The following is a 13,802-nucleotide window of genomic DNA, read 5'->3' on the forward strand; positions in this document are numbered from 1 at the left end:
ATAATTCATAGAAGCAAGGACTATGAAACAAAAAAGTGATCTTCCTGTGCTTTATTAGTACGCCTGTTGCCAAGTTAGCCTATGTTAAAGACACAATTGCCCCAAAGATAGAATTCTGAGAAAGAATCATTTCATGTCATCTCATGTCGTTTCAAACCTTTATGACTTACAGCCAAACTATTTTGGTTCCCATTAACTTCCTTTTTTTGGGGGGTCCATACAATAGAAGCCATTAGGAATTGGGAAAGTGCTTAGTTACCAACATTCTTCAAAATATCTTCTTTTGAGTTGCACAGATGTAAGTCAAACAGGTTTGAAAGGGCATGGGGGAAAGTAAATGATGGCAGAAATTTATTTTTGGGGAAATTATCCATTCAAAGCATAAAAGCCAAAGAAATCTGTAAACAAACTCCTAATCAGCATGTGTAACCAGCAGGAAGTCACATTTCAAGAGAAGAAAGCATGATATCTTCACACTGAGCATCTAGCAAGAGTTTCTTATTTATTAGTGAACCAAAGAATATTTTAAATGTGCAAAGTTGAAATCAGGGACTCGCACTTACGAAACATTACGAAACATAGTCTCTTATGCCTAAACACCATGCACTGTCTCCACCCCAAATGCTGAGAACAAAGTAAGTCTGTTGAGTGAAACAGGCTTGGGTGTGAATATCCACAATTTTCAACTGACATCTCATCAGATGTGAACATGCAGTTATGCGTGTTAGACAACTAAAGATAGCCAATCTAGGTGTCAACGAGCACTGCAGGTTTTTTTAGACCATGAGAAATCAGCTTACCTACAAACTGGAGAAAAATCATTGCCTGGAAGTAATTACATAATATTTCAGAAACTTGTGCAAGCAAGTAGTATTCACATATAGACTTAATTCAGAATTGCCGTTACTATGTTGATGCTAAAATGTCATAAAAAAAAAAAATATTTTCACTTAATAATTTCAATTGAATTGACTAAAGGTGTTTCTTGTAGCATTTCTGAGATTGGGCAGGGTTATTTTTTTTTCAGTCCCCAACTTGACAGTTAAAGGGGTCATATGATTTTAAGGTGTTCCTTTCTCTTTGGAGTGTTACAAGCTGTTCGTGCATAGATAAGATCCCTAAAGTTGCAAAGACTAAAGTCTCAAACCCAAAGAGATATTCTTTATAAAAGTTAAGACTCGTCCACGCCCTCCTAAAACGCTTTGTTCAAACACGTCCCCACATGTCTACGTCACTGTGTGGGAAGATTTCCATAACGCCGCCCAAATGTTCACGCAAAGAAAGAAGGCATAACTTTGATTCACGCTGTATTATTGTTGCTGCCACCGTCTTGTCGTGGAGACGCTGTGTGTTTCATTGTGAAAGCGAAACTACTTTGTTTAGTCTTCCAAAAGAGGACACAACTAGAAATCAGTGGTTAAGTTGTATTTACAACACTGTTCCAGAACAGTTCAACCCAAATATTCAGATGCTTGCGGCGCATTTTACGGAGGACTGTTTCCTGAACCTGGGAAAGCAGCCTACAATCCCGTCTACACACAAATGCTTTTTCCTTAAAAGTGGGGCAGTTCCAACTTTGCAAGGACAGTCTGGCGCTTCTGACTCAGCCTGTAAGTACGTTTACATATTAAAATAATTTGCCACTGATGATTCAAACACGAATTTTGAGCAGTGTAGAGTAGCGCTTGTTTTTGTCATTTGTCCAATCACAATTCTCCAATTATGCAATGCAACGTGTAAAAATACAGTATAAGTCATTATAATCAGTAATTATGTCCCCACTGGATGCAACAAATGCCTCGTTTGTAATGGGCTTTATTGGTTTTGTGTCATCACATCAGGACACGGCATCACAGTATGGTAATGGGCATAACATAACAAAATAATGTTCTTTTTTAGCAAAATCATATGACCCCTTTAACATTACTTTCATTGGGATCAGACTGGTATAAAAGACTAATTTTGCATGTTGCTTCAATGAAAAAAAATTCTAATCTTCTATTTTATATTATATGATCTGAGAATAATTTCATGACTATGAAATATCTTCTTTTGCAAAGTAGTATATTTACAACCATAAGACTTAAGTTTATGAGATATTAAACCTCTCAAATCTTGAAGTCACCAACTGACTAGAAATGTTGACTTGCGTTCCTGTGGGCTTCATTTCGAAATATAAAGCCTTAATCAACACCAGAACACTGAAACGCTTAGCATCAATCCTCATGATGTCGACTGAGAAAGAAGCCTAAAGGAACATGATATTATACATGACATGCATAATTATTTCCAGAGCGCTACTTAGAAATACACAAACACTGCAATTATATAACAGCATTCACAGTCAAACGGGGGCAGGGGTGGAGGGGGGATTGAGGTTAAATCTAAATTATGAGGTCAATTTATTCATCAGTTTTCCTTAATCCTAAATGTATCACAATAATATTACACAGCACAACAGTTTTCAACAGTGTTAATAATAAGAAATGTTTCTTGAGCACCAAATCAGCATATAAGAATGATTTCTGAAGGATCATGTGACACTGATGACTGGAGTAATGGCTGCTGCAAATTCAGCTTTGACATCACAGGAATGAATGACCTTTAATATGTATTCGAACAGAAAACAGTTATTATAAAATGTAATAATATTTCACAATATTATTGTTTTTATTTTTGTTTAATCAAAATGCAAGCTTGATGAGTATAAGAGACTAATCCCCAAATATACGAAGAGCTGTGTACTGTACACGCAAAATGGGAGAAGAAGAATATGAGAAAACTACAAGTCATGATCTCCACACTTGAGTAATTCAATACATAAAGGAACAAGTAAAGCTCGACCCCTCGCAGTGGAACATCCTGTGTTTGTGCACACACACACAAGCACGATTTTGTGAAACAAAATGTTCGACACACCCATATATCTTCCTGTAATCAGAATCAATTAAACTCATGTTATGTGAACATTAACTCACATTAACACCTGAAGGCAGAAGACTACTAATTAACAATAATGGTTTAAGCTGTTGAAGCACAGACATGTATATGCATTCGATTATCTGGCATGCATAATTGCAGACACACCTGAGTGTTTCGTCTGCGAGCTCACAGAGCAAGTCAAACCAGCTGTGTCAGCGATACATTTTCAAGCTTTCTTAATTTGTCCCCCTAAAATGTCTCTATATTCATAATATACTAACTAACGTTATGCATAGGCATTGCCAGGCCGGTGCCCGGTGTCTTTCACTGTAACTAGAGCACCTGATGAAGTGGAGTTTCAGGATTTATATATATATATAGATATATATATATATATATATATATATATATATATAGTAACATAATGTCGCTGAGAACATTTCATGACACAGTCATGGGACACTGAAACAATGCAAACCACACCAGGGACCTTCTAGCAAACAAGTGCATTCCTAGCTACACAAAATCAATATATTTAATGCACTGCACATTCATAAATGTATTCCCCTACTGTCTCTCCAGATACAGCTCTCTGAAGTAGATGGAAAATTGTGTCATGAAGGAATGTTGTTTTACATTTTATGGGCTGGATGTGCCAACATGGCAGAGCTGGGTGATAAAACATTCATGGCTTTGAAGAACTACAGTTCATATCAGTGACACTAGACTGATGGGGGCAATAGTTCAGCTTAATCGCAGGGCTGTGACTGACAAGGACTTTCATGGTCCACAAGAGGGTGTCAATGCTCCATGAGAAGGTAAAGCCTGAAACGTATATTCTTTATGAATTAATTAATTATTATTAATTATTAAATATGGCATTACACATATTGTTTTAGCAATTTGCAGCAATCTGAATTTCAATGTATTTCCATTTACTTCCCAGTCACTAACTGGATACCAAACTTTGTTATTATTCTTTTACAAAATGTCATAGACATCACATTCAGAAAGCGCAATTTCAAGTAAAATTAAATATCTTACAGATGAAGATACTTTTTTTTTTTTAATTAACCTGATTTTGTTGATTTGCATGCTTTCCATGCCTAGAAATCACACTTTTAAAAATATAATATTTAAATATAAGTAACTCTCTGTACTCAGAAAAAAACTTTCATTGGGGTGGTACCCTTTCAAAAGATAATATTATGTAGACTTTAGGCACTAGTATGTCCTAATATGTCAAACATAGTACAAAAATGTAGCCTACCCTGTTCCCAGCTTTGTACCTTATTTTTTCCCCTAAGAGTGTAGCATATTTGAATTCTACACTGAATTATAATTTCAAAAGAAACTGTAAAGTCTATCTTACCTGGAACCTTGAGGTCTGGGGAACATGGGGTTTTTGTAATGAAGTACCACCTTGCTACAAAGAAATAAAGGTAGAAACAAAGAAGTGACTTGGCGCCCTGTCAAAATGTACAATTACCTAAGGGTTCAACATGTTACTATGCCCACAATGATGGCTAAACAGTCTACCTGAGGAATATAACACTACAAGTCTGAGTAAAAAGCATCACCTTAACCAATCTTGAGAAAATAATATTTTATTTTTTTAGTTTTATTTATTTTTTATTTTTTTACTTTTTTTTTCTATTTAACTAGAATCCATTTCAGTCATTCTCGTTGAATTTTAGACTATAGGACTTTCGATTATAACTTAAATTATTATTTTAGGATGACACTTTGATGTTACGCATTACTTAGGTTTATTTTCATAGCGCATAACCATACATGGATCTCTTTAAATTCTTTGAACCTCTTTCTGATTTTACATTTGGAAAGCGACTCTAGTATATCAACACTTGAGGAAACTTCACAAATCCATGCAAACGCATTAATACCTTATTTCACTACACTAAATCCGACTACGCCCAACTTCTAATAATAACCTATTGTTTTTTTTTTTTTTTTTAATAACTGATCATGTGTGTACAAGTACAAAGATCGACCTAATCCTAAAGTATTTACATTTGTCAACTCTTTAAAGGACCCTCCTTTGATCACTACGACTTGTTTTATATTAGAAGTTAACAGTTTTCTGTGCAGTTCAGATCATGACACGGATCTACTTACTATGTTCGACCAATACGCAGCGTACGCCATGGCGGAGAACGAATAGTTTCAGGGTTAGAAGTTTACTAAAGTAGGCTATTCCTTGAGTCCCGTTCGCCAGCTTCTTTCATTCAAGTGAGGTGGTGTGCTGCTGTGTCCTTTTCATAAAGCCACTCCCGTGAGCGAACGTGGGTACCAGAACACTATCGATAATTGCTGCAAATAAATGATTGGGGCGGTTTATCTTGGTTTCAAGATGTGGTGAAATCTTTTGCATTACGTCGCAGTGTGAAAGTTGCTGCTTCATTTGCATTGCGCATTATAGAGTCCTTGTCTGCATAACAACACACGCATTCCTTTGTAGTGATTGCCCAACACTGTGGTTACGGGGTATATCTGTTTCTCTATGCAGGTAATTTAATTGCGAAACTCAGCAAGTTTTATTTTTAGTGGCATGTCTTAACTTTTTAAAAGTAGTCTCAAAATAGGATATTTGACTATGACGTTGTTTGATTAGTAACGTTACAAACGTGAAAGTGTTTTCAAGTAGACTAGCTAGGACAGACCTTATTTTGCCCTTAAATGATGTTGTTCTAAAAACCAAAAAAGTTCCAATGGAACAAGACGGGGAGGGGGGGAGGGGGTATCTTTAATTTTCACCACCCCACCCCACCCCAGTTCAAATCGTGCTTCGTACGTTCGTAATTCAGTAACTGTTTCGAACGATTCACATAAGTTTAGATTCACTAAAAAGAACCTGTTGATAAGAGTCACTCATTGGACCGCTCACTGGTCACGCTGTGGGCTCTGGTTTGATTCACTGATAAGAACGGACTGCGCAGTATGCTTTGATTCACTAAAAAGAACCTGCTCAAAAGAGTCATTCGCTCGTGAATCGTTTTGCGCAATCCTATATCTTTATTAATCTTAATTCAGAAACAATAATAACATAAACATAAAAAAAAAAAAAAAGTTCTCAAATACTCAAAGTTCAGATGTTGGTGAATGAACGCTCGAACTGAAAACCGTACAGACCTGCAGAACAGGAATCAGTTCAGAATAACCAATCCACATGTCTTTTACAGTGTTATACAGAATACTACATTGCATGTGAAAAAAAACCATACCTCCTTGTTGTTTTTCTTACGACCATGACATCTCTTTCTGTGTGGCATGTCTGAGGAACAAGATCACGGACTTTGAACACAACACAGCACAGCTTTGCTTTCACCAGAGTTGGGCTTGTGACAGTATGCTCCTCCTGCAAACTGTGAAAGGTTTTGTGCAACTCGCAGAGTGTCCGTATGAATTTGTTTTTGTTTGTGTGGCTATTGTGTGTGTGTGCATGCATGTTCTTTATTCAGACAGCATCTGACTTGGGACTTACTTTAGACTGTCTTGGACTTACACATCTAGATGTTTTTTTTTTTTTTTTTTAAATCTATTTATTTGTAATGGATTGCATATGTATATTCTGCTAAAGCAAACAGTGCCACACCCCCTCAAACGCTTCCTTTCTCTTCTCCCTGTCTTAAAGGAAAAGTTCATACTACTATTTTTCTTCCTTGGAAAACAATGGCGAAATTATGAAGAACTGTACTTTATGTGTTTAAAATTTATGAGACCTATTGACTCCATACCAAGGCTTTCAAGTCTCAAAAAGGATGCAAACGTGTTCTCTGTCTTCCATGTAATGGCTAGCTCAACTGAGATTGGAATGACATGAGGGTGAGAAATTCTAGAAATTGGACTGCTCTACTCTCGTCTGTCTCTCACTGGTTATTGTTTTCCTCAGACACACATACACAAGAAAAAAGAGAAACCCAGATATTGTCCCCTTCTGTGGGAAACAAGCTGTGTTTTTCACCAGAAGCAACAGTTATTGCAGGAAATGCTCTTGAAAGATCTCCTGCCAGCATTCTTGAGCTCAAGGAGATTATAAACCCAGATCTGGCTCTGAGCTCAGAGAAAGCTGCTGGTGAGTCACACAGGTATAACACAATTTTTCTCTTGTTCTTCACTTAAAATGATTTCCCTTCAGTTCACTTCCTGTGACAAGATGATTTATCCATACTACATTTTAATCTTCTATACCTGTAGGCTTATACCCAATATATACTTCAGTTTTGACTCAGATTGTTACTCAAAGCTGTCTGCCAGTAAACTGTATAGTGACGCTAATTAGACAAACTGAAGATAATGGGAGTAAATATCTCTTGTGAATTGCGATTGAAATGAAATATATTTTATCAACGGTTTGTTTTTAGGGTTATTCATTGACTTAAAACAAAATTCCCATTAGGTGTTTTTTTCACAAGCAGTCTACTGCTGCAATTTTATTCAATATTACCCTCTGTTTTTATATTCTACTTTTGTTATTATTATTATTATTATTATTATTATTGGTTGCAATACCCCATTATGGTGACCATGTTTTCCACCAGAATATACTTGCTGCAATAACTGTTATTACTGTAAAATATTTATTTATTTTCAATGTTGTTACCACAGCTTTATCATAATTGTAATAATAACTAAACTAATATCTAAAAAAATTGCTTGCTTGCAAAAATTTACCAATAGCAATCATTTTGCTCCTGCTGAACCTTTGTAAAATAGCTGTTTAATTGTCTGAGAATATGGTTAGAAAAACATCTATAGTTATCTATAATTAAGCACATTCAGTGTTGGTGATTTAAGCCACATAATAAACACATTGTCATGAAATTCCAGCAGGTGGCGAAATTTCCACATTTCTCAGTTCGTTTTCTACATTGCAAACTGATGTAATAAAATAGATACTATGACCATTTACTGTAAGTATTCATTGTATTTGGCAAAAACCAAAATAATAAATAATAATAAAATAAAATAATACAAAATAAAAAAATTGGAAGTTGTCTCCTTATATATTATGCCTGATTTAGACTATATTTGTATAACAAAATAGCAAAATAACTATCTAAAAAAAATCTCGTTCACTGGACAAATCATTTCTTCATTTCTTTCAAGTCATTAAACCATGTGTCTAATAATTTAATATTGTGTGCACGAGGCAGGTTGTGTCATGAAAAAATAATGGTCACTTCTTGCCACCTCTTTATTTACATTATCGCTCTATTGGTTTTCATTTCCCAGCAATCTATAGTGTAATCAGTAATGGCAGCAGCCAGGAAGGCAGTGTGACTCATTCTACAGAACACCCTGAGGAGAAGAGAAGCCCCATCCACACTAAAACCTGCAATACCGGCAACGCCCAGAGTTGAGCCCTCATGTTTGCAGGAACCTCTAAATGTTTGATAATTACAGACACCCTGTGACAGTGATAACATTCAGCCACACAAAGGCACTAGCGGCCGAGCCTTTGCTGTCTGTTTGGTTGAGTGCGTGTCTTTATCTGTGTGAGGATGAAGGTCTTCTACCTCAGATAAGACAGAAGGGACACAATCATTTAAAGGGGGCCACTGGCTCGTCTCGCTTTAATTACTTCAGTTCTCAAGGCACCACTGTAGTATCTATTAACCTGTAGTTCATGAAATCAACTGTTTGTTTTGTGTCGACGCCAGTGGCTGGGAGTATTGATTTACTAAAACCAATTAGATGAACAAGTCTTTCATTCTGTGGAGTCTTAACAGAAACAATGATATTACTTACATGTTAAAGGTCTTCACACATAATAAAATGCAAATTTGCATTTGTTAGGTATTTATATAAAGAAAAATGAGATAATTAGAAATGAGCAAAGTAGTAAAATGCCTAAGACTTAAAATGAAAACTAAAGCTAAACAATAATAATAATAATAATAATAATAATAATAATAACTTATAATAAAATGAAAAAATGCACATAAAAATGACTGAAACATAAATGAAAATGAAAAACTGGAAAATATAAAAATAAATAAATAATTAAAAATAGTAATGTTTATTATAATAGTATAAATTATAATAAAAATGTTGGAGTATGGAAACCTGAAAATGGTAACATCTAAATGTTTTTCTTCAAATCAAAAATATTATTTAACGTCACTGAATCAACCTATATATATTAATTTATACCAACAAAACTCATGTTTATGGGTTAAATCAGGTAATAATTGCTACTTTTTCCAGTGTCTGGGGAGTTTTCCCTGGTATTTCAAGGCAATTACCCAGAAGTGTAATGGAGGTTAAATAATTGATGCCATGTTTTAAGGGGTTGTATTAAGGGCTCACTAGATGAGACAGCAGAAACAATGGTTGTCAGGAAGTGCTCAAATGATCTAGCAGATAAAGGGATAGTTTACCTCCAGTTACTTGTCCCCACTGACTTTCATAGTATGGAAAAAAGCACTATACAAGTCAACGGGGACCAGCAATTAAAGGTGAACTATTCCTTTAAGATTCATCATTGTGGTGTGAGTCTTTGTATGTAGTTTTATAGGGTTTACAGGAAAAACAGGAAAAACTGATGATGAGACTTTACCATGATTTGAATCAGCTTTCGTGATTTTGTTATGCTGTAGACTATTGATGTGGCCTCCATCATTACAACATTCCACGAATATAATGTTGAAACATGCTTAATATTTTCCAAAATAAAAGACGTCAAATTGGATTTACCGGAATCACAGGTTCCAAAGGTTAAAGGTTAAACTAAAGGTCTCCAAAGTGCTTATAAAAGGAAGGTTTGATTGACTTTCAGGTAAAACACAAAAAAAGCAATTGCCTTATTTTCTCTGTCAGTTCCTTATATTCTTTCCATGCATGCACATGAACCTTGCATGTTCCTTTTAATTGGCTCATTTGGTCATTATTTGCCATAGAAACAAGCAGTTCTACTAAACCTTAGAAAGCCCTGTGCCTTTGAGAGCTGTTGGCTGTCTCTTGGTCTCTCTGTATAGAAACTTCCAGGCTACTAAACAGAAACCTGATTACCGGCACGGGCCACACCAGGCTATTACAGATGTATAAACAATGGAGGGAATCATGAAACACTATTTTTCAGGATGTTGACTCACAGTGCCTTCTGGAAAAAACATTACTATCCTTATGTTCAGACAATAAAGAGTGAAGTCAATATCTGCATTGACATGTTGATCATTTGTCCAGAGGCTTGTGAATTCAATCTATTTTATGCAAAGTTTATATCTAGTGTTGTCATCTTGTGTGATAAATCTGGCCGCTGGTCATTGTGTTGCATGATTATATGATCAGATTCATTTCAGTTCAATGTAGATTCAATATTTCCAATATTTGCATCACTGATATGACACTGAGCACTGACAGCAAGATAGAGGAAGAGAGATAGCGAAAGAGGGAAAGGTTTCCATGACAACTACACATCCTTGACAAATGACACAGTTTGAGGACAAGAGTAGGCGATAAGAAAAGAATGTGTGCGTATGCGAGGGAGAAAGAAGGAGAAGATTACTATACCTGGTCTGAGTCAGAACAACATTGACTCAGATGACTGCTGGCAAGAACTGCTATTTTATGAGCCCTTTAGTAGTAACATCAATGTATGAACCAATTAAAATAATAATTATTAAATAGTAAACTTCTTTTCTTTTTTTTTTAAAGAAAATGTGAGTGATTCTGGCTGTGCAAAAGCCATGATGCTTAGGTTTTTAACATATTTATCATATGGTTTTTAAAGTGTTTTAAATGTTATTTATGTGATTAATATTTTTTTTAAAACCCCATCCTCAAGGATATTGTCATCCCTAGATAAACCTAGGGGGCGCTCTTTTCATGCAAATCTATATGACTTTTTTGCCAATAAAATAAAATAAAATAAAATAAAATAAAATAAAATAAAATATAAAAAAAAAAAAAAAAAAAAAATAAAATAAAATAAAATAAAATAAAATAAAATAAAATGTCGATTCATTGTCGTTTCAGTTCGGCAGCCAGGTGACTCTAAGTACAACTTGCTTTGAAAATTAATAACGTAGGCTACCTACCTCTCATCACCAAACGGCAATCATTCATATCCGTACTACAAACTGTGCGAAACGACGATTCAGACCGGGAAAAAGAACCGACTCAAAGAGCTATTCCCGAGTACTGAATCACTGCAATTAAAACATATATTATGCTCTTAAGAAAAAAATATAATCATTTCGTACAGTTTGTACTACAGACAAAAAAAGGCCATTCATTCCGGAATAGTACATTGCTTGTTCTGGTTCTAATCAGGTAATGTTAGACTCGAGAATTAATGTCTTTTTGGAGTCGGATCTAGTCGTATTATCTTTTTTGATAATATTTTAAATTATACTTTACTTTTCTGTTTTCACTCATATTTTAAAGTTTTATTAATCTTGTTTTTTTTTTTCATTTGTATTAGTTTGAAGTATGTTTATCGTTTTTTAAATACATTTTTATTAATTTAGTTTAGTTTTATTTTGTACTTCAAGTTAAACTAAATAAATAAGCTTTTTTAATATTTTGTTTTAGTTGACGTTTATTTTATTTCAAGTAGCAGAAATATTTTTTACAGTTTTAGTTTTAGTTCTTGCTCCAAAGAGCCATTCATCCCTGTCAGCTATTGAGGATCAGAAGTTTTAAAAAGCTTTAAAAACTAAATCTTTTCAAACCTTTGAGTAGTTTAACTTTCCTTACTGTGATGATTAAGACGAATTTCCGTAAAACCTTATCAAAAGATGATTACTTATAGGTCAAGCAGATTGCAAAATCCACTGCTCTTTCATTCTAAATGTCAATTAATTTTACACTCAATTCATCCACAGTAGTGTACACACTCACATATATTGTTTACACAGCCAACATGGCCTCGGTGACGTCTACTGGCATGATTCAGAGTGTCCATTGCTCCATCAGATCCTTCATTTCCTGTTATCCCACCCCATAGTTTTACCCCACTTTGCTTATTGTTCATACACCATTACATGTTACTGCATCTCTTAATGACAACTCCAGCTGTTACGGTGACAGGTGAGATGGCAGTAATAAGATGTGAGAGGTTATCTCAATTGGTGGATCTGTTTTTTCCACATTTGACATGTTTGTGTGAATGAAAGTGTTTGTGCATGTGCATGTTTGATCAGTGAAGCCTTTTAAATGACACAGTACATTACCAGTAAAAAGGAGCCTTTTGCATGACTGAATGCTTCCGATGCTAAGCCGTTTGCACAGTATCTTTAAGTTGATACCTTAAAGACAGCTGGTATATTGGCCAATAGTCTTTTGTAAGATCTCTATTTTTTGGCCAACTCTGCAACCCCTTTTTAAAGAATACAAACATGCATCTCACTCATGAACCTTGCTTCTTTTCCTCATCTATTTCCAGTTGCAAAGTCTAACGTGTTCTGCTTAATCCAAACAGGTGTTGCTAGGTGGATGTGGATGACTGCAGCTGTTTCGGCAAATGGACTGTTTGCTCAAAAGCCCAACTGATACTGTCGGTCTACTCAATGAAAAAACCTGCTGATTTATTTTCATGCAATGTCTGGCTGTCTGTTAGCATTCCTATTCATCTCAGTGGCAGTTGCTTGGCTGACACATGTCACCATAATAACATGCACAGTCTCAGGCACTAATACTTTGAAAATATTTATAAATATTTAAATATAAAAATGTACAAATAAAAATATTTATTGATGTGGAATATATTTTACAGATTTACCATGAATATTTCCTAAAACAAAATGAATGCAAAAATAAAATAATCATATAAAATATTGCATGTGGACAAGAGAATAAAATGATTGAATTGTAAAGTTCAATTTCCTGAGACATGTGCACCTGGGAAGCTCTTATGTGCCAGGTAAGCGTTTGTTATTATGAGAAGTCATATATTTATGTTGGAAAACAATATGGAAGGTTTCTATCATTTTTATTTGTTATGTGTTTATTTTTATATAATATTTATATCAATTATTCACGGTGTAACAAAAACTTGTATATAGCAAATTGTGAAGGTGAGTTAGGACTATTAGTTGTTGTCTATAAGTGGCAATATTATTGGAAGACCACACTAAATACAATAACGTTTCAAAACTGTTATTACTATTCCCAGCAGACGTTTTTGCTGTCATTTGTTTAAGAGTTTGAATTTTTGTGTAATAATATTTTGATCTATAGGTAATTATAGGTATTCTTCAGTTACCTGGACCCAGGTAGGTTAACGGGAAAACAGTTGAATAAACTTTACGTACACGAGCTTAGCACTTAAGTAAATCACAATGTTCTTTAATAATAACTACCATTTTAAAGTTGGTTTGTCCTGTTTGCTTTTTTTGGAATTAACAGCTAAATTCAACTGGAATTAAGATACACCTGGACAACACAGTCTATTCAGAGATAACAAGAGCCAAAGTATAGCTCTCGAGTGTCATGCACAGCTTTATAAACCCCATAAAACAAGTGGACCTGTGGCTCATACACAATCCCGCACAAAACAAAGGACGCTTACATCAAATGAGACCGGTATTTGTCTCAGGATTCTCAAAGCGCACGATTCCAGATTGTCTCTTTGATAAAAGCATTTCTTTTGACACGACACTGTGTCTGCATGTTCATCGTGGACGCACTTCGATAGACCATTCTGTCTGCATGGACCATTGCGATACTGAATAAGTTAGTGTGAATATTTAAGAGGACTCATGACCTCCTGATCACGATCTTCTTGGTATTCATACACAGGGCCTTAGCTGGTGGGAATGATTCTGTGGACCACAGTATATAAATCTTCATACAGAATTCACACATTATATCATTCTTTAGATTGTTTAAAAATATTTAGTTGTATTTACTTTCAT

Source organism: Cyprinus carpio, chromosome A21 (assembly GCF_018340385.1).
Source record: "Cyprinus carpio isolate SPL01 chromosome A21, ASM1834038v1, whole genome shotgun sequence".
Lineage (NCBI taxonomy): Eukaryota > Metazoa > Chordata > Actinopteri > Cypriniformes > Cyprinidae > Cyprinus > Cyprinus carpio.